General features: G+C 51.7%; 1 protein-coding gene across 1 annotated transcript in view; it reads right to left on the bottom strand.

Moving 5' to 3' along the window:
- Rai1 (retinoic acid induced 1) overlaps positions 1-21477 on the bottom strand; it is a 102762-nt gene extending 81285 nt beyond the window's left edge. Inside the window, exon 1 of the mRNA XM_059270800.1 lies at positions 21329-21477. The gene's annotated coding sequence lies outside the window, so the exon portion shown is untranslated. The remainder of the gene's footprint in view (positions 1-21328) is intronic.
- Positions 21478-21896: the final 419 nt, after the last annotated feature.

Here is a 21896-nt window from a genome sequence, read left to right as displayed (position 1 = left end):
TCCCTGTGAGGCAAGATCTCTCACCGAACCTGGAGCTTGTATTTTTCCACCATGCTAGCAGCCAGCAAGGCCCAGCAATTCACTGTCTCAGCAACCCTCAGTGCTAGGGTTACGGTCATGTGTGGGACCACAGACGGCTTTTAAGTGGATGCTGAATATGAATTCAGGTCCTCATTCTTTATTTTATTTTATTTTTTGTTTTTTGTTTTCGAGATAGGGTTTCTCTGTGTAGCTTTGGTGCCTGTCCTGGATCTTGCTCTGTAGACCAGGTTGGCCTCGAACTCACAGAGATCATCCTGCCTCTGCCTCCCGAGTGCTGGGATTAAAGGCATGCACCACCACTGCCCAGCCTTAGGTCCTCATTCTTCAACAGCAAACTCTCTTAATGGCTGAGCCATCTAACTCCACCAAACCATTTTTGAAAAAATAAATGAGAGAAACAAATTAGTAGAAAGGTGAACACAATAAAAGAACAAGTCTAATGTCAGGTGGTGGAGGCGGCGCACGCCTTTAATTCCAGCACCCATGAGGCAGAGGCAGGTGGATCTCCGTGAGTTTGAGGCCAGCCTGGTCTACAGAGTGAGATCCAGGACAGGCATCAAAACTACACTGAGAAACCCTGTCTCAAAAAACCAAAAAAAAATTAAAAAAAGGGGGTGGGGGCTGGAGAGATGGCTCAGTGGTTAAAACACCAACTGCTCTTCCAGAGGACCTGGGTTCAATTCCCAGCACCCACATGGCAGCTCACAACTGTCTGTAACTCCGGTTTCAGGGGGTCTGGCATCCAAAGCACCAATGTACATGAAATTAAAATAGGTAAGTTGCCGGGCGGTGGTGGCGCACGCCTTTAATCCCAGCACTCGGGAGGCAGAGGCAGGCGGATCTCTGTGAGTTCGAGGCCAGCCTGGGCTACCAAGTGAGTTCCAGGACAGGCGCAAAGCTACACAGAGAAACCCTGTCTCGAAAAAAACAAAAACAAAAACAAAAACAAAAAAAAATAAATAAAATAGGTAAGTTAAAAAAAAAAAGAACAAGTCTAAGGTTCTAGAAAGAAGTTCATAGTAGAGTTCTATTTCTCAACAAGTCTACCCCAGCTCCCTATCCCCTTGTGTAGATCCTAGGGCCTAGGGAATCAAGTTTAGAGGTAGGGAGAGGGGGGCTGGAGAGATGGCTCAGGGGGCTGGAGAGATGGCTCAGAGGTTAAGAGCACCAACTGCTCTTCCAGAGGTCCTGAGTTCAATTCCCAGCACCCACATGGTGACTCACAACCATCTGTAATGAGATCTGGCGCCCTCTTCTGTGTACATAATAAATAAATAAATCTTAAAAAAAAAAAAAAAAAAAAAAAAAAAAAAAAAAAAAGGGCTGGAGAGATGGCTCAGAGGTTAAGAGCACTGACTGCTCTTCCAGAGGTCCTGAGTTCAATTCCCAGCACCCACATGGTGGCTCACAACCATCTGTAATGAGATCTGGCGCCCTCTCCTGGCCTGCTGTCATATATGCTGTATACATAATAAAAAATAAATAAAATTTAAAAAAAAAAAAAAAAATTATTAGAGGTAGGGAGAGGTTTATCAGTCAGGATGGGTATATGTTATGCTGCTGTAACAAAATGTCCAGAGTTTAGCCAGACCTGGTTGCACAGGCCTGTAATCCCAACTATTCAGGACACCAGGCAGGAGGATCACAAATCTGTGCTACAGTGTGAGATCATCTCAAAATAAAAAGTAAAAAAAAAAAAAGAGTGGGGTATAGTGGTACACACCTTTAATACCAGCACCCAGGAGGCAAAAAGCAGACAGATCTCTGTGAGTTCAAGGAAAGCCTGGTCTACAGAGTGAGTTCAAGGGCAGCTAGGGCTACATAGCGAGAGCCTGTCTTGAAAACAAACAAAAAAGTAAAACAGGGCTGGAGATGCAGTTCAGTGGTAGAGAGCTTCCCTAGCAGTTTGAGACCCTAGGTTCAATCTCCACTAGTCAGGTGCAGTGACTCATATAATCCCAGCATTCAGGAGACTGAGGCAGAAGGACTGCAGTGTGGGCCAGCCTAGGGTAAAAAGTGAGACTCTTTAGTGTTTACTTTCAAGATGACAGGCTCTAGAATCACTTGAGAGGTAGGCCTCTGAGCAAGCCTGTGGAGATTATCTTCATTAGGTAAACTCATACAGGAACACTCATCTTAATTGCGGATGAGGCTTCCCTGGGCAGGGGATCCCGTGCTGTATAGAGTGGAAGGGGGACTGAGCATACCCATTGCTTTCTGCTGAGTTTTGTTTGTGTATTTGCTTGTTGAAACAGGGTCTCACTATGTAGTCCTGGATGGCCTAGAAGTCTCTATGTAGACCAGGCTGGCCTTGAGCTCACAGGAATCAGCCTGCCTCCAGTTTAGGTGTGTGCCACCATGCTGCTTTCTACTTCTTAACTGCGGCTAGGATGTGGCCAGTTGCTCATGGTGGGAAAGTCATGAACAGTGAGTCAGATTAAACTTTTTTCTCCCTTAAATTGTTTTTTCAGATAGTTTATCAAAAACAACGGGAGGAATTCAGATGCCTGGGCTAAGGAGACCTGTTAATGATTCAAGCTCTTGCTTGCAAGCATGAGGACCTAAATTTGGATCTAGCGTGCATGGAATAAGCCAGTCACGGTAGCACATGCTTGTAAACCCAGAGCTGAAAGAGAGAGACAAGATCCCAGGAGCTTGCTGGCCAGCCGACCTAGCCTCTTCAGCAAACTCCAGATTAAATGAGAAACCTTGTCTCAAAAAATAGGTGATGTCTGGTGTTGTGACCAGGCCTTTCTTTAATCCTAGCACTCTGGAGGCTGAGAAGCAGGCAGATCTCATTGAGTTCCAGGGAAGCTAGAGTTATATAGTAAAGCCCTGGCGGGGGGGTGGGGGGGGGGGTAGTACAGACCCACCCTCCAAAGCCCAAGGGTTCAAAACACAATCCATATCCACTAGGGTGGTAAGGAGGATCTCTCTCACTGTACAGTAGCCATGACCTTTGAGAAAAGGAATCCCACCCTAGCTATGAAGTGTTTTTGCTTGACAAGGCCAGAACAGGCCACATGCTCCTGAGTAAATACAGTCTTAACTGTAATGCTTCCCACCATATCACGCAGGAGTAGCAAAAGAATTTACTGGAAGCTTCCTATGGCCTAGATTTGGAGCAGAGGACTTGAAGTGAAAGATTCTTTGACTACTCACAGTAGCCTAATGTTCAGGCCCCATTCAGAATGTCCCCACTTTCCATAAGACAATTGAAGTTTACAGCCCAGAGACACACTAAGGTCACACAGCCTGAAAGAAACTGGCCCACATGGAACCTGCTCCAGGTAATTCTAGATACCTACACACCCCAATGGTGGCCAGCCCTTGGCTTCCACCACCAAGCCTGGATACAACAGCCCCCCCAGCCTGGGTCCACAGACCCTGTTCCATTCAGCAGGCTGTATTCTGATGAGCTGGGCTGGCTGCTGGCCAGTTCAGTCCTTCCAGGGACAGCTCTGCCAGGGAGGCCAAAGAGGCACAAAAGATATAAGACTCCACACCAAGATTCCATACGCAGACTTCCGCCTTCATAAACCACAGAGGGCGGTGAGTATAAGGGGTCTGGGGAGCAGCGAGGAACAAAGAAAATCATCACTGGAATTTAAAAGACCCAGCAAGGGCCTTTGAGATGGCTCAGTGGGTAGAAGTGCTTGTTGTTGTGCCTTCTTAGAACTCGAATAGCAGAAAAGAACCGTTTCTCACAGGTTGTCCTCTGACCTCCACACACATGCACACATACACACATACACACACATATGTACACACACAACAAATAAAATGTAATAAGAAAAATACAAGACCCAATTCTATTATCTTCATGGCTTTTGAGCCTATAAAGTGGGGGTGTGATCAAATTCCTAACACCTATATGTCTTCAACATGAATATATGTACCCAACAAATACTGGAGTCATAGCAATCAGTGTCTCCATAACAGAGCCCCGGAAGCACAGTTCACAGTTTTCTGAGCTGAAGCTGGCCCCCCATCACAAGTTAGGAGGCAGGTCCCTTTTCCAGCTGTTACAAGCATGCGTTCAAACAGCTCTTCACATTAAGGGCTTAATCAAAAAGCACCCCCACCCCACAGTACCTCCATGGGCAGTCATCCTCCAGAAGCAGATAGCACAGGGCAGAAGTGGACCCTCCCTAGTGTCCAGAGAGCCCTCCTCTGCCTGGAGACCTGAGTCCTTGAGTTTGTTTAATGGCTACCCAATTCCTAGGATGGGAGGCCAGGAGGGGATGGGCACTGCTCGCTGTCCTAGTCATCCAGTCATCCCAGTGCATTTATTGAGCACCTGACACATCCCACCTCCAGAACCCACAGGTTAAGAGAAACTGCAGGTCTGGATCTAAAGTCCATTCTGATGGACTGTCAGCTGTCCAATCAGCTGAGTGATGCTGGGCATTCTGCTTCTCCTTAATAGCTTCAGTGGTCCTATATACAGGGTATATTAGCAGGATCCACTTCAAGATGGTAACAAGCTATAAGGCACCAAGAGCTTCAGGTACAAGGAAGTACTCAACCCACAGGGTAACACGGGCTGTACATATTCCCTGGCCAGCCTGGACAGGGTCTTGAGATGAGCCAGTAGAGACATTCCTCCAGGTTTCTACCACCTCATTAATCAGAGTACACTGTCTGCCCGGATGGGATGCCACCTAATGACCCTGGTAGCCTGCTGATTTACCTGCAAGGACATCTGGGGGTAAACACAAGGGTGGGGCCAATTTATGTCTAAAGACCAGGCATGGTAGGATTCCAGGCACTCAGAAGAGGCTTACCCCCCAGGGCCCACTACTACTGAGCACACAAACAGCCTTGACTCCTGGGTCCTGCACACAGTAGGACCCCAATAAATATCTCAAACTTAGATTGCCAATGGTGACCAGTGGCTTTTGTTAGGCAGGAGACAAACTTCTGCTCGCTTTTCTAGACTCAAGCCTCTACCCTCAAGGGAGCAAGCATTTGTCCTGCCCCAGCCAGGCTCCTGCTCCAGCTATCTCTACCTGGCATGCTGTTTCCCCTGAACATCTCACATCCTCCTCTCCAAGCTGAGGTAAGAAGCTGGACTTCACACCTTCTATGTATATCAGTTTTTCCCCAGCAGAGGAGTATCCTTTCTAGGGCCAACCTCCACAGAGGACAGTGCCAGAATCTAACTCCCTGCTGTGCCCCCAACACTGGCCCACACAGGCAGGCCTAGGGCAGTCCCCATAGGGACTGCTCAGGATTGTGTCTCAGGTGTTACAGAGGACTAGGGGGAAGACAAGATGGGCCAGGAGTGAACAGAAAGTTTAGTGGGGTATGGGGGGGGGGGGGGGGTAAGAGGAGTCATCTCTTTTGTTTACATCTTGGGAGAGGGGTGGCACATGTGAAGGTCAGAGGACCACCATAGGAGCAGTTCTCTCCTCCTACCATGTGGGTTCCAGGGATCAAACTCAGGTAGGTTTGGGGCTTGGCATCCTACCCACTGAGCCACTACTCTGTTTATTTGTGCTGTTTGGTTTGAGACAGTTTCCCTGTGTTGTCCAGGCTGTCCTGGAACTAACCAGGTCTATAGTCCTGGCTGTCCTGGAACTAACCAGGTCTGTAGTCAGTCCAGGCTGTCCTGGAACCATGTCTGTAGACCAGGCTGTCTTCTGCCTCCCAAGTGCTGGGATCAAAGGTGTGTGCCGCCGCCGCCGCCACCACCACCACCACCACCACCACCACCACCGCATAAATTTTCTGTTTTTTGGGTTTTTTTTAATTTGTTTTTTTGAGACAGGGTTTCTCTGTGTAGCTTTGTGCCTTTCCTGGAACTCACTTGGTAGCCCAGGCTGGCCTCGAACTCACAGAGATCCCCTTGGCTCTGCCTCCCAAGTGCTGGGATTAAAGGCGTGCGCCACCGCCGCCGCCGCCGCCGCCGCCGCCGCCGCCGCCGCCGCCGCCACCACCACCACCACCACCACCTCCCTTGAATTTTCTTTTTTAAAGCCACAGTAAGGATTTAAACTTAAGCCAGGATGCATAACCAGGAAGCCCTGCTCCCACATGAGACAAAGCCAAGAGGAATGGTAAGAAGGTGGTGAGGAAAGCTTCAGCCATCTAGGATGATAAAGTTGGGAATTTCGGATGAACTGCCAAAGTATTTACCCCAACAATCTAACCAATGGGTAGACTTCAAAATAAGTCTGAAGCCGTTGGTTGTGATGGTTCATGCCTGTAATCTCAGCACTTAGGAGACTAAGGCAGAAAAATGGCCATGAGCTGGAGACCATCCTGGGCTATGTAATGAATTCTAAGTCATCCTGGACTATAGAGCAAGACCCTGTTTCAAAAATAGTAACAACAAACAAAACAAAACAATAGGAATTAGGTTTGTGTGCTGCATATGGGCCAACATCCATGTAGCATAGTAGCTGTAGCTGGTTACTAACGGGTATTCAGAAATACTAGTCACATGAGTAAGTGAATGAATGCATTAATACTGAATGCTGTCTGGCAAGGGGAGGGAGAAACAGGGCCTGTCCTCTGATTTCATCCCTTTAGTGCTTTCTTCAGTCCAGGTGGGGTGCTTAGGACAACAAAAGGGCTAAGAGGAGATGGCAGGTGGGGCCTGAGGCAGCTGTGTTGTGTGGAGGCTCTAGGCATCCCCTGGGACAGAGCCTGGAGAATTCCAAAGGAAGCTGTGGCCAAAGCTGGAGAAGCTGGGTGGAAGGGAAGAGCACTGGGAGAGGAGACTGACTACTTGAGTTGTACACAGCTCTGAGTTACAGCGAGGAGCCCAGAGACTCTGTAGTAATCAGCGGCTCTAACTAACCGAGCCTTTCCACGGTCCCCAGATTAGCCCCCTAGCCTAGCCTGGACTCCCGTTTCCATGAGAAGTACTGCACCCTTCTTGGCCTCCTCTTGGCTTGTGACCAAGGTGCATTCTCACACATGAATGCATGAGTGCATGCCAACACAGGTCGGTAGGCTCTTCAATTACAGTCTCCTACCCTGGCCAGCCCTCATTATGGGCAGTGCTCATACAGACAACAGATAATTTCAGTGCCCGCATACAATAGGCCTGCCACACACAGCTGTTTACCAGATGAAATATAGTATTGCTACAAAAAGCCACAATGGCCAAGAAAAATCCATGTTCTTTGTGGCCTTTCCTGCCTCCTCATCAGAGCCAAGGGGACCTGGGTTCCACTGCTGCCCTTTCACAACTGGACTGAGGAGCCTGAGGGAAAGACCCAACACCCTTCCCCCCATCAGAGGGTGAGCCCACCCCTCAGCTGCCAGCATCCTCATGGACTGAACAACTACTGGATTCTTGGAGTTTCCATTGGTAGACAGCCATTGGACTAGCTGGACCACAGTCTGTACACTCTTAACAAATTCTCTCTCTCTCTCTCTCTCTCTCTCTCTCTCTCTCTCTCTCTCTCTCTCTCTTTCTCTCCCCCTCTCCGAGTTCTGTTCCTTTAGAGAACCCTGACTAAGACAGTGTTTAGAGGGGCTGCTGATTTTTGTCAGGTTTCCAAATCATTCATGTTTTAGTTACCTGTGAGGGCTTGTGTAGTATGTGAGTTTGCTCTCATGTATAAGTGGGTGCTGTTGGTAGCTGTATGACTGTATTTATGGTAGGGAGCAGTATATGGTTATGTGGCTATAGTTGTGTACTGTGTGGAGTGAGGCCTGTGTTAGGGAGGAGGTGCTGTGGGACTCTTCCACTGCTTTGTGTGGTGCTGGTGATGGAACTAAGCCCTGAGCTTGTTTGATAGTGCTCTGCCACCGTGCTGGAGCCTTCTGCCTTTTTGTTGTTGGTATTGGTGTTTCACAGCTGGCTTTGAACTTCCAATCTTTGTGTCTCCACTTCCCAAGTACTGGGTCACAGGCATGCACCAACACACCACTTTTTTTTTTTTTTTTTTTTTAAATTCGAATTGGTGTTTTGCCTGCATGTATGTCTGTCTTCAGTCTATGCTGGAATCCTGAAGGAGGCTCTAATGCCAGTGAAGGAATGGACTTGCCAGCAGAGTGAGGTCAAGCAGACAAAGAGAGAGCTTCCTTCTTTCGTGTCCTTTATACAGGCTGCCAGCAGAAGGTGTGACCAGGTTAAAGGTGGATCTCCCCACCTCAAAACATCTGGATTAAAAGTGAGTCTTCCCACTTTTTTTTAATTAAGGAAAATCCCTCACAGGTGCTTGGGTTTTAGTTAATTCCACATGTAGTCAAGTTGACAACCAAGAATAGCCATAACATACACCCATTGCCAACACTGACCTAATTGGACATAGTGGCAAACCCAGTGGTTCTTAACTTGTGGGTCCTGACCCCTTTGGGGGTTGAACAATCCTTTCACAGGGGCTGACTATCAGAAAGCATAGATATTTACATTATGATTCATAATGGCAACAAAATTAGTTATGAAGCAGCAATGAAAATAATTTTTATGGTTATGTGTCACCACAACATGAGGAACTGTTTTGTTTTCCTTTGTATTTTTCAAGATAGAGTTTCTCTGTGTAGCCCCCAACTGTCCTGGAACTCACTCTGGCCTTGAACTCAGAGATCCACCTGCCTCTGCCTCACAAGTGCTGGGATTAAAGGTGTGCACCATTACCACCTGGCAAGGAACTCTATAAAGGGTAGACACATTAGGAAGGTTAAGAACCACTGTAATAACCCCATTACTTGGGAAGCGGAAGCAGGGAGATCATGAGTTTGAGGCTAACCTGGACTACATATAGATCTCTTGTTGGAAAAAGAACAAATAATTAAAGATAAACAAAGGGCAGACAGAGTAGCACATACCTGTAATCCAGCACTGAGGAGGCTGAAGGAGGAAAATTACCATGAGTTTAAGGCCAGCTTGGACCACATAGTGAGAGCCTACCTCGAAAAAAGAGGAAGAAAAAAGAAGACTGACATGACTATATACTCACATCCACAGGCATGTACCCATCTCCTCAGGTGGTTAAATTCCACACATGGGTGGTGCCCAGCCCACAGGAAAGAACCCAGATAAATCGATCATGTGCAGACAAGGAATCTCAGCCACAACCTGGCAGATTTCATCCATACAGGTAAAGTGAACTGGTCTTTAATAGCCACTACATCAATAAGCTTATTAATAAAATAGAATTTACAGGACTGCTGATTGCAGGCTCATAACCTACCTACTGCATCTTTTCAATTGTACACATTGGTGGTGGCAGGTAGTGACCAGGTAGGGTCTGGTGCTACTGATGCCCCTGTGCCAGGAAAGGGACAGTCTGTGGTTTTCCATCCATTAAATTCAGCTGCCACTCAAAATGCAAGTTCAACATTCTTCTGTCTAGGAAGCTTTCCACTCTTAATCTTAGGAGCCTTTTCAGTGCTCTGTCTAGCAGCTGACCCTCCAGTGACTGCTTCAGAGGGCTTAGGTGGCTAGGACTGCACTGTCAGGACAGGAAGAAAAGAGGCCGCCTAGAGGGTGGATGGAAGCAGGGTAGTTAGAAGCCAGGCCTGGAGGTTGGCTGGAAAGAGGAAGGTTGTACCCTGTACCAGGCCTGCATGCCTCCAGTGAGAGGCTATGGAGCTAGGACAGCAGACCCTGATTCTCAGCAAGTCCAGGCAAAAAGAGTAGTCAGGAAATGAACACAAGCCTCTGGTCTGAGGGAAGGTTGTCTGGCTCTGGGGAGGCTAGGTCTGAGCCTTTCCAGCCTTGCATGTCTGGCTAAACCGAAGCCTTTGCTTGAGCCCAGGTTTCACCAGGGGTAAAGAACCTTCCAGATTCCTGTACAGAACAGGTGACGACTTCCTCAGCCTCTTTCAAGAAAGACTCCTAGTCCAAGACTCTTTCTTGTTAGAGGTTAAGGGCAGCAAGAGAGACCTGCCAAGGGTTTGTGGACAGCAAGGTAAGTGGAATGGCTATCTGAGTAGCTCAACAGACTGCCAGCTCTAAGACTGAAACTCCCCATCCTCGGTCCCCCACTGATGCACAGGACAAGGAGAAAGGCAGAGCCTGTATCTCATGTACCTACAGGAGTGGTGGCGTGCCCAAATGGACAGACCTAGCAGGGATGACCCTAAGACAGACCAGACCCTGGGTAAATTTCTTCCTTTTAACTTGTCATATTTTCCAAAAGTTCTATAATAAGCTTGTCCTCCTTTTATAGCAAGGGAAAGAAAGCTATTAAAGTCACCAAGTGCCTTACAAATCCAAATATACAGCACGAGTCCTTCATTCTTTGCATTTACTGTGCTCATCCCATATTGTTTCTCACATTCACATCTATGGAAAGCGCCTATCAACACTGGCTACATACTGGTGGGATTAGATAGATAGATAGATAGATATAGATAACTTCCTGTATGTGTGTGTGCATGGTCAGAGGACAACTTGCTAGAGTCAGTGTTCTTCAACCATAACTGAACTCAGGTCACAAACTCAGGTTTTGCAGCAGACCCTTTTACCTCCTAAACCATCTCACCGGCCCTATTAATTTTTTTTTGAGATGAGGGTCTTGGTATGTTTCACAGGCTAGTCCTGAGCTCCTGGGACCAAAGGGTCTTCCTTCTGTACTCAAGGAGCTGGGATGACAGGCATGTGTGGGCCTCATTCTCCTGCTTTTGGACTTCTCTACAGTCAACATACTAACAGTCTGATAACCTCATTGGAAAAAAAAAAAAAAAAAAAACCTTAAGACTGGGGAAGATTTTTTTCCCAAACACAGGATCTCATCACACAGCCCAGGCTGACCTCTATCTTGCTAGCCTCCCAACCTCAACTGCCCCAGTGCAGGCAGTACAGGTGTGCACCACTATTGGTCTAGGTATGATATATCAAGACTGCATCCCCTGCTTTCACAGAAACCTACTCTCATTCTCCTGTGTGTGCTCTGGATGAGGCCAAAGAAAGGCAGAGTCCAGCTGCTAGAGAGACAGTCTTTCTGCTAAGACTCAAACACCGGTATTAAATTTAGCTGCCTGCTCCATACAGGCAGAAGGGGCAGAAGCCAACTGAATGGTGCTTCTTACTAGACTAGAGGAAACAAAGATTTGGAGGGTGAAGTTAGAGATTCAAAGCATGAAAAGCATACAGAGAAAGGGCAGCGTTATAGGGGGGCAAATTTGGCAACAAAGTTCAAGAAGAGGATCCCCCAGGGCAGGCGATGGGGCCCGGGCTCAGGAGGTTAAGAATGCCTCCCAGCCAAGCAACCAAACCGCTGCCAAGTACAAGGGGGCCAAGTGCTGGGCTCCGTCGAGGGCCAGCGGGACCTCTGGACCCAGCATTGCCCGGGCTGGGAACGCGCAAAGAAGCACCGAGCCTATGACTCCCCCCTGGGAGGAGGAGGGAGCGGTATCCTTCCTCTTAGGTAAACTGCAGCACAGGCCGGGAGTCCCGAGAGCACCGTCGCAGGTCTGGAAGCCACGCCTCCGGCTTCGCGTTCCCGGAAAGGGGCCCGGCTCTGCCAGGGGCGGGGCCTTGGCTGCCGGTCCCAGCAGCGCGGAGCATGATGGGCCAGGCGCTGCCATGGCGACGCAGTGCCCGCCCCGCCCGGCCCCGTGCACCCCCCGGGTGGAACGCCGCCTAGGGGGGCGCCCGGGGCTGGCGGGCAGGAAGCGCGGGCGTCTACCCTCCCGCCGCCCGTTTCGAGGTCGTGGAGAGGAGAGGAAATGGCCCCGGAGCGACGACGCAGCTGCCTGATCGTCCGGCCAGACTTGGGTCCTGGCCTGAGCAGCTTGGAGGATCTGGCCGGCGCGCGTGTCCTCACTAGGATAATGAATACGACTCCACTACCACTACTACCCAAGACGCCCCCCACACACACACTCTACGGGAAAGCCGGTCTTCGTGTCTATGCCCCCAACCCGGCGGCCTGCACCGGTGATGGGGCAATTTGGCTCCCAGACCTGGGGGTCCTCGACACCATCTGCCTGCCGACCCCCACTGCCTGTCACTGCGCAGTGAACCTGCTTCCCCCTCCACAGGACTGCCTCCCCCACTGAAATCCCCGCCGTGTGCCTGGCTCTGAAAAGTCTGTCCTCCCAGGTGGCCATGATTCTCTCCCTACCACTCCACTTCTTCCTAGCAGCCACAGGCAGCAGCAAAGTGGGATGGGAGCCTGGCACTGGCCAGGCCCATTACACTACTGAGGTGTGATAGCTCCAGGGAGTAAATTCGTTAGATATGTTCAGAAGTCAAGTGGCAGGGCCCAAGCTTTGCCTGTCTACAGGAATGGCCTCTTCACCCAGCTCGGGCTGTCCACAGCCCAACTAAGACCAGAAGCAAAGGCCCGACCTCCCATACCTCCTCCCTCTCTCGCCTACCACAGGCCTGGCTTCCCTTCTGAGCCGCCAATCTGAAGCCACACAAAGGCCTGTTTGTTTGCTTTCTCTGCGACTCCCCCCTGGATCCTATGTCTTTTCTCTGCTACCTGCCGGCAGGGCTTCCTCTCTCAGCCGCCAGCGGGCTGAAGAGGAGGGGCCGAAGGGAAAGAGGGGCAGCCATTGCAGAAAGCCCTGCCTCATGATCACCCCATCATTCCTCGAATCCACCTCCCTAGTACAAGGGGCTCTCGGTTTGATGGCTTCACAAATGACAATGACACTGGAGCCCCTTCAAAGTGTCTCAGAATATAGGGTTCCAGCTGGGTGGGGAGATGCCTGGGTAGGGGAGGAGAGCAGATAGGCTCAGCCAGCCTCCCCCTCTCCATGTGAACAAGATTTGTTTGTCAGGAAGGCTGGCTGCCCTGGCTTTCCAAGCAACCTACAGTCGGCCAGGAGATAGGGAGATGAAGGGACCAGGAGGCCTCACTGGAGCTGGCAGAAGGATGGTGCTGGTTCCCAGCTCCCACTCATTTGGTGGGTGCCCTCTCAACGCTCACCCAGAGAATGTCTTGTGTCAGAAGCTCTGCACAGTCAATGTGAGCTGAAATAAGGCTTTCACAGGCAAAGAAAAACAAACAGCCACATTCCACACCACCTTCTCTACCTGCAGAGGGAGGCTGCCCTCTCTCCCCATTCAAATAAAGAAATTCGACACTGATATAGCACAGAGATAGGCAATCTGGCCTGGCTCCTCCACCAGAGCTCTTTATTGCACCCTGCCAAGCTGGGTGGCCCAGGGCAGGTCCTTACCTCCCCGGGGGCCCCTCTTTCCATTTCCAGGTTGAGTTGAAAATAGTGTGCCCACCAGAGAACAGAGGAAACCAAAAGAAAAAGCCACGGGGGAAACAACAACAACACAACAACAACAAACAACAAACTCCCTAGTCAGAATTCAACCTCAGGGCTGTCTGTCTCCAAACCTTAAAACTTTTCTTTCCGGATCACAGTGTTATTTCACAGCAGTCAATGGTCTATGAATGGGTGAGTGACTAGCATGAGGGATAGGTAGTATGCTAGGTTAACTTGGCACTCAATAGTTGTGATTCTCAACTGGTTGAGGTCGTGTGGGTCCCTTAACCTTCCTGAGCTTTAGTTTCCTTGATAATCCATACAAAACAGTTAATAAGACTTAGAGAGGACCACCTGATACCTGACACAAACCAGGCAGATTAAATGACAGCTCTCCTGACCATCACATTCAGCATCCCAGGAGACAGGCCTTCACTCATCAGAGGGTCACACCTCCTTGCCTTTGCCTTTACCAAGTGTCCCTGTCTGCAGGGATCTCATCCCCTCTTCCCATCTCTGACCTCTATAAACTTCAGGTAAAGGCCATGGCCACTCCACCTGAGGTCCCTAAGCTCCCATTCTGCCCAGGAGACAGTGTCACCCCAAGGGAATAAAGCCAGCTCTGTCAACATTATGCTAAGTCTGATTTGGCAAACCCTGTTTTTAGTGCTATTTTGAGCCACAGTGGGGATTTTCTGTGCTGTCTCAAAGGTATCACACATAGGATTGCTTCCCATCCCCACTCTTCTCTGTGCTTGACATGAAAATGTTCCTCCTCGCTCTCTCCCCACCTACTAGAGGATGTAATGCAAAGGAGGGCCAGCATGTAGGTTTCAGTCACAGAACAGCCTGGGACAGCAATGGCCTCTATTCTCCCATACCTAACCTGGTCTCTTCAGTCTCCACAGAACAACATAATAGGAGCTGCAGTTCCTCAAACCAGAAGACAGAAAAGGGCTTCTCCTTAGCATCTCCCCATCTCTGGAAGCTTCTCCCAGATCCCCTAAGGCTTAGTCTTTTTCTGGCAGCCAGCCTTACAATGACACCCGTCCACTCCACCTCTGAACCTTAGAGACTGGGCCATGCATTAGACGAGAAAGACTGCAGAAGGGCCATCACTGGTCTGCACTTTTCTTTTAGCTCAGCACATCACGACTAATCATGCAACTGTGATTACTACACAGTCCTTTCTGCAATGCCAGCATGTCCACCAGACTGGACACTTTAAAATGGCAGGGATTATATATCTGTGCAGCTACTACCACTTTTGCAAGCAGGGCTTGTTGAGCCCTCGGTGCTATAGATGTCGTGGCCAGCTGCTTTGTTGTTATAGTGACTGCGCACTGCAGAGTGTTCTGCAGTGTCCCTTAGCTGAGACAACCAAGAATGCCTCCAGACATGACTCAAACATCACCCAAGTGACAAAATCACCTCAAGCTGAGAGCCACCTCTCCACAGCCTATCCCAGTGCCCCTGAAATGAGCAAATTCATACCTCTGTTCCATCTCAGAACAGGTGGTTTTGATTTCACCTCTTATCCTAATCTCAAACATTGTTCATTTTCCGTTCAGACTAGAAGCTCCCAGAAGGCAGGCCCTGACCCAAGTTCGTTGTCAGAACTAAACAATGACAACCCTGGTGACAGGGCAGTTGGCACACAAGTGAAACCGCCCCATCCCAGGTCTGGACTGTGGATGCTTTAAAAATATATACATTGGCACTTAGTTTGGCCATTTGATAAATGAGGATGCAGAGGTTCCAAGAGGTTGGGGGACCTGCCTAGGACATACAGGAACAGCATAATGGCCTCTGGCAATTAATGGTGACTCAACTAGAAAACACTTTTGATTCTAACACTAGATGTCAAAGTTCCTTCTTCAAGTCTGACACTCACTTGGTGCCAGACAAGGTTTAATCTTCTAGGGTGAATACAGCCTCACAGGGGCTCCCTGAAATGCACCTCTACAGCCAAGTAGGGCCAGCCTTACATTATCCTCTTAGCCTGGCTGAGGTAGGGCAGCAGCGAGTACTGGTCCAGGAGCTGACTGTTCCTGCAGGGCCAGGGACCACTACTTCTTTCCAGTGGTGCTGCCCCTGGCAGGAGTATGGCTAGGTTGACCTCCCCAGGCCACGAGTAAGAAGAGCTGTTTCTAAGAGAACACTTTGCATACATCAGACACTATGGTGCTTTATCTGCATGAACTCAGATTTCTCCACTCTGCCAGTAACCCTATAAGGAACGGCGCTCACTGCCCTCTACTTCACGGACAAGGGAAATGAGCAAGGGAGACAGGTAACCTGCCCAAGTAATATAACCTGGATCAGAACGCGGACAGCCAGGCTGCTTACAACTATGCATAGGAGGGAAATGGCTCAGCAGTTAAAGAGCACATACTGCTCTTCCAGAGAACCCAAGGATGGTTCCCAGCATCCACATTAGGGTTGCTGGCAATCACCTGTAACTCCAGCTCCAGGGTACCACATGGCATACCCACAAACAGACACATACACACAAGAAATACATATTTTTTAAAAGTCCACTGCAACTCCAGTTCCAGAGGATCTAACACCCTCTTCTGGCCTCCATAGAAACCAGGCACATATACGAGGCGGGGGAGGGGGGGATGGGATGGGATGGGGCAGAGAGACAGAGACAAGAGAGACAGAGAATGCACTGTGCTTTAGGGATGGCCAAAGCCCTTGCACCCTGGAATATCTGAGTCACGCAGCATAAATGACTGAACAAATGAAACTGGTTACATGCTACTGAAATCACAAGCTGCTGGATACTTTCTTAGGGTCCCATGCTCATCACTGGGGCAAAGTCCCTCTGCAAACAGAAAGTGTGGCCAGAAGCCAGTCATTTTCATCTGTCTTCCCTCCACTGACCTCCACCTCGCCAGAAGAGAAACAGGCATTGGACTCCCTGTTCTGCAAGTGAGGGTTAGAGGTGACTTTGTCGAGGGAGACAGTCACTGATGCCTTGTCCATGTTGCAGAGCTCTTCAGCAGTAAGGATAACAGTCCAGGGCTGGGGTACAGCACAGGGTTGACACACTTGCTAGCAGGCTAAAGGCTCTACATTCCATCCCCAGCATCACAAAAATAAGTATCAACCCAACAATAACAGTCAAGAGGAGGGCTGTGTGCCAGCAGGACCCTCTTATGCTTATTTTAAAATGGAGGAAAACAGGGCCCCCCAAACAGTAGCTGATGCAGGATCTGAACTCAGGCTGGCTTCACCCAAAGTTCGTGTTTATGTCCCCAAGCTATAGGGTCCTCTCTGCTTTTCAGGTCACAAAACAAATCAAAGCCATTGTCACCTTTAATGTTGGCAGCAATTCATATTCCCATTTTTGACAGAAGAAACCGATGCTCAGGGAAAGGAAAAATTGGCTCTCCTAAAGCAGTGGCTGAAATTTAGACCTTTTCTCTGATTCTTAATCTGGTGCTTGCTGATCTGTCCCAAGAGAGTCCACTGTGCAGATCAGCAGTCTCCCCTGCACACCCTCTCTCAAGCCCCTACAGGTCTCGGATGGGTGTTAAGCAAACCTGCTGCCCAATCTCAGCAGCCCTCTCCACTAGCAGACACACACACACACACACACACACACACACACACACACACCACCCCAAGAAATGAGCAACGCAGGCCTACAGACGAAGCGCAGTCCACTGTGAGGACACTGATTCCTTGACCGACTCCAGCATCCCCCACAGCTCCCAGCCACATCCCTGTCCTGGGACCTGGTGCAGGCATTTCTCCTCTTCACAGGACCCTATGTGCCATCCACCATCCAGGCAGGCTACTGTGCAAAAATGGGGCATTTGTGGATTGTCTACCCAGTGCCAACACTTCAAGGGCCTTAAAGACTAACACTGGTCTGTTGAGTGTAAGCACAGAAATGATGCTCAAAGAACCAATGAACTCATGAAGGAATGCCTGATGTGGCCAAAGCCCTGACTGCTTTCTCTCCTGAACATAAGCCTATGAATCTGTAGCAAGAGACCTCAGTTCCTCTCACATTCCCTTAAGTTCCCCTCTGTCCCACTCCCGATTCCCAACACCCTGCACACCTTGAGCCCTGCACAAGCCTCTCTGCCTGCCTCTGTCTCTCCCACCCCTGCCCCTGTTTGAAGGGCTCCAGAACCAGCAGAACAAACTCTTGTCTTTTGGCAGCCAAGTCTCAGCCTGGGCCTCCTGTGGCCTCCCCCTCCCTGGTGTCACATTCCAATCTTGGGTCTTCAGTGACCCACCGGAAAGGGGCACAGCTCACCCTCATTCTTGGAGAAACAGGATGAGCCAGTTTCTTCCAGTCCCCTGGTTGGGGAGGGGGGGCAATGATGGCGATGACTGGGTTCTCTCTCTCTCTCTCTCTCTCTGTCTCTCTCTCTCTCTGTCTGTCTCTCTCTCTGTCTCTCTCTCTCTCATACAAATACACACACACACACACACACACACACACACACAGAGGTCTTCACAGAGAACAGGCCCCAGCCAAGGATCAAAGGGGCCTCTGAGTGGCTGTGAGGTTCCTATCCTCTGCACTTCACCTGGGGCCCCTACCAGGAAGCATTCCTAGACATCTGAGTTCTAGTCCCCACCCCTGGCTGTGGGCCCTGGAAGGAGTCACTGAGACTCAGCTGCTCTAGTCTCATGTGCAAGGCAGAAGGGCCTATCATTCAGAGATCCACGCTGGGCCACTGACATAGACAAAGAGCGATGACTCATTCTCTTGGAGGTCAGAAGGAGGAGACAGGATGTCTGTTTGGGTCTTGGGAGGCAGATGAAGGGCACCCAGGTGGAAAGGGCAGCCCAGGCAAACTCAAGAGGCTGGCACGAAAACAGCTGAGCTGAAAGCAAGGTAGTGTGCAGGGGCAGAGCAGAGGACACCAGAGAGGACCCAGGGCATGTGAAGGACCCTTGGTTCGCCTCTGTTCAGAAATCAAAAGAAGACTTCAAGGTACTGCTGGGGTTTGGAGAGATCACTCCAATCTCACCTGGGAGGTGGCAGGGAGGCCAACAAGAAGGCCCTGGTACAACGGCTCCTTCACCATTTCCCCGAGTCCAGTGTCCAAAACATGAAAGTCTCCAGAGCAGCAGGCATGGTCCCCTCTCCTTCTCAACCCATGCCCGGTACATCACTTGCTCACAACCCCCTCTTCCATGAAGATCTTGGTTGTTACCTGGGTCTCATACACCTGTCACTGAGTAGTAACCTTCTGGGAATGTTCCATGCTTAGACGCTAACACGCCTTGAAAACAGTAGGTCTTTGGACAGTCCATGTTCTCTGAGGCCTGGCATCCAGGGCCTGTCCCAAAGAGAACCCTGGCCTGAGGGCATCCTTACCAATGCACAAAGCTCCTCCTCCCTGGGAGTCACAGACATACATATATACCACAGCCCGGGCAGCTGGTTGAAGCAAAAAAGGGCAACTATGTGCTGCCGTGGACATAGAAGAGCAGTCAGCAGCAGTGAGGACACAACAGCTGGCCTTCCTCAGAATCACTGACCGGACCATCTATGGGTACCTACAGCTGTAGTCAGCACCGGGATTCCCAGTGTACAGATGGAGACACTGAGGCCCAGAGTGATAAACAACTCCCTCAGCAGATGATGGAGCCAGGAGTCAATCCAGAGTCCAGCCCTGAAGCACCTCACCTGATCCTCTCCCGTGCAGAGAGACAAGCCGGGTTGTAGAATGAGAGACCTGGGGATGTTTTCACGTGGGGAAGAATACAACTATGGATTTGTACACAGGCTCTTGCACACACTGAGAAGCAGAGGATGGAAGGAGCCACTCAAACTTTACAGGGCCGCCTGGGCTGAGGGGCTTTCGTGCTACATGCTTTTTTGTTATTTGCATTTTTCACAGTGAGAACCTCTCTACATATTACTTGAGCAATGAAAAGGGACAGCAGCAACTGTAGGGTCTCAGCTACTGCTTGTTGAAGGAATATACAGCAGATCCATTTCCTAGGCCTGCCTTTTCAAATTTGGTGTGACCCATCGGTGGCTGTGAAACACTGATTTCGTGGGTGACAACCAGTCGTTTTTCTAACGACTAGACAGACTAGAACAGAAAATGTCTGAGACCAGTACATGCATTAGATGGGTTGTTTGTTAAACTTTTCTTTTTTGCTATATATTGTGAGTAGGAACAATACCGTGACCTACAAAGTACTTTACACATGGCAGGGGGTTTTGTTGTTGTTGTTTGTTTTTTGGGTGTGTGTGTGTGTGTGTGTGTGTGTGTGTGTGTGCATGCACAGCAGGGTTTCATCATGGGTAGGGCTTTTTAAACCAATGGCTTAGATTTGGGGCCTAAAAGGGGAATAAAGGCCCTGCATGCAGAGGCCTCATGGACCAGTGGAAATAAAGACACTTGTGATGCTGGAGGCCCCTCTGCACAAGTCAGAGGGATACCTGGTTGTCAGGGAAGGTCGCATTTTGCCCCCTCCTAAGATGGCTTCTGAAATCTCAATCACCCCATACACTCTCCTCTCCAAGGGATGACTGAAGAGAGCCTGGCCAGACTTCTGGGGAGGCTGCCTTGGGACTAGAATGACTGTGTTTATGCCTTGTTCTTGGGCCCCACATCCCCTCTGGGGTGTTGGGAGGAGGGGTGGGAAACTAGATTACTCTTCAGCTTCCAGATCCCAAGGGCCACGTCCCAGAGAAACCTCTGGAAACAGCTGTGTAGTCAGCCAGGGAGGGCCTCCACTCCACTGCCCCCAACCCGAGTCTGACTGGAGCTGAGCTGAGAGAGGAGTGTGTGGAGAATGGGGGAGGAGAAGGCGGATAGGATAGGAAGCAGAGCTCCCAGATCTGGGCTCCCATCGCGCTGGCGCCTCCACATCACAGCTTGCCTGGCCCCACTCTCCACCCGCCTCCCCTCCCAGGGCAGCAGACAACTAAAAAAAGATAAAATAAAAAGAAGTAATTCCCCTGCTCTGACGTCAGCGCGAGGTCTTAACAGCCCAGCAGCCGCATGAAACTAGATTGCAACCAGATGTAATGCCCTTGAATTCTCAACACAGCACTGCCGTTGGAAAAGGGGGTGGGAGGGGGGGGCGCGGGGCCCCGCTAGAACCGCGACACAGGCGCTGCGGGAGTGCGTGCGGTGGGCTGGGAAGCGTCGGCCTGGGTTCGCCATGCAGGCACGCAGCCGCACGTCCCCAGTCCTCGGGAGCGTATTACGCTTGGGTTTAATCCATTCAGAGCCCCCAGGTCCAGGGTTCTCCGGACGAAGGCACAGCCCCTGGCCGCACTCCGCCCTGCTGTGTGAATGAGCAACTGAGCGCCCCAAGAAGGAGCGGGTCGCTGGGAAAACGGGCGCCCCAGGAAGCTGGGGCCGCGGCGACCTGGAGCCTGCCTTGTGTTTCGCTTCCCCTCTGCCCCTCCTTGAAGGCCTCCAGTTGTGACCCAAGCTCCAAATGTCACCCCTGAGCTCTGCCAAGCCCTCGCCCCTGACCCGCTCGGCCCAGAGTCCCCACAGGTCCCCTTGCCTCCAAAGGCGTGGGACTCGGCCTCGAAAGGGCCCGCGGGCCTGGCTGCTTTCGGGAGAGCACCAGGCTTGCGTGTCCCGGGCTCCAGACGGTGGCGTCACCCCGAAAGGCCCGTGCGCCCCAGGCCTGGCCGCGACGGAGCACCCGGGTCGCCGAGACCGCTTCCTACTCAACGCGGGGCCTGCACACAGGCCCGGGTGGGGACACGCGGCGAGTACCATGTCCTGTGTGGCCACGAGCGGCCCTCGCAGCTCGGACACCCGGGAACCGGCTACGCACCGAGCCGCCGGCTCCCCGTCCCCACCCAGAACGCACTCACAAAGCTCCCTCGGGCCCGCGCCGCGCCGCCCCACGTCCCCGCCCCACACTTGGTGACACTGGGCCTCGGCTCCCAGCGCCCCGCTCCCAGCCGGCCACCGACGATCCAGAACACCCTCCTGCAGCCCCTACCCGGCCACCGGCGGCCTCACGCCGGCGCTACACAAAGCCAGGCCGCGCGACCCCGCGTCCGCGCCCCACTCGTGCTCGGCCCCCGCCCGGACCCCGGCCCGCTGGGTCCCCACGCTTCGCACCGCCGCCATCCCCCTCCTTCCCCCCGCGCCCAGGTCCTTGTCCCCGCGCCGGGCGCCCCGCTCACCTCGGTACCCGCTCTCACTCCGGGGCCCGGCGTCCGGCGCAGCGACTTCGCGGCCCGGAGGCCCGCGCGCCCATGGGTGTCGGGCGCGGCGGCCGACCAGGCGGGAAGGAGGGTGGGCCGCGGCGCCCCCTCCTCGGACCGCGACACGGCGGGCTGCCAGCTACCCTCGCCGCCGCCGCCTGGCTCTGCGAGCGGCCTGTCCGAGGCCAGGCGCGAGCGGGGGCGGCACCGGGACGCCCGGAGCCGGTGGCGCGCGTAGCGGGCCCTGACCGCGCACCCTACCGGGCCTGCCTGGTGCCCGCGGGAGCCTAAGAGAAATGCGATCCCCTCCACACAGGAAGAGCGGCGGGCGGGCGACGTGCGGGGGGAGCAGGAGAGCGAGAGCGCGAGGAAAAAAGTTCCCGGGCGGCCAGGCAGCTCTCGCTCGTGGCCTCGGGTGCCAGGTGGGCCGTTCGCGCCCCGACAGCGCCCCCTGGCGCCCGCGCGCCCCACTGCACGCCCCATGTCCGTCTGGGGGGCTGGGGCTTGGCGGATGGCCTGAAAGGTGCAGCCCAGCGAAGGACATGGG

Source organism: Peromyscus eremicus, chromosome 8a, assembly GCF_949786415.1.
Source record: "Peromyscus eremicus chromosome 8a, PerEre_H2_v1, whole genome shotgun sequence".
Taxonomy (NCBI): Eukaryota; Metazoa; Chordata; class Mammalia; order Rodentia; family Cricetidae; genus Peromyscus; species Peromyscus eremicus.
The sequence above is the reverse complement of the archived record's forward strand: the minus strand, read 5'-3'. Positions and strand labels throughout refer to the sequence as shown.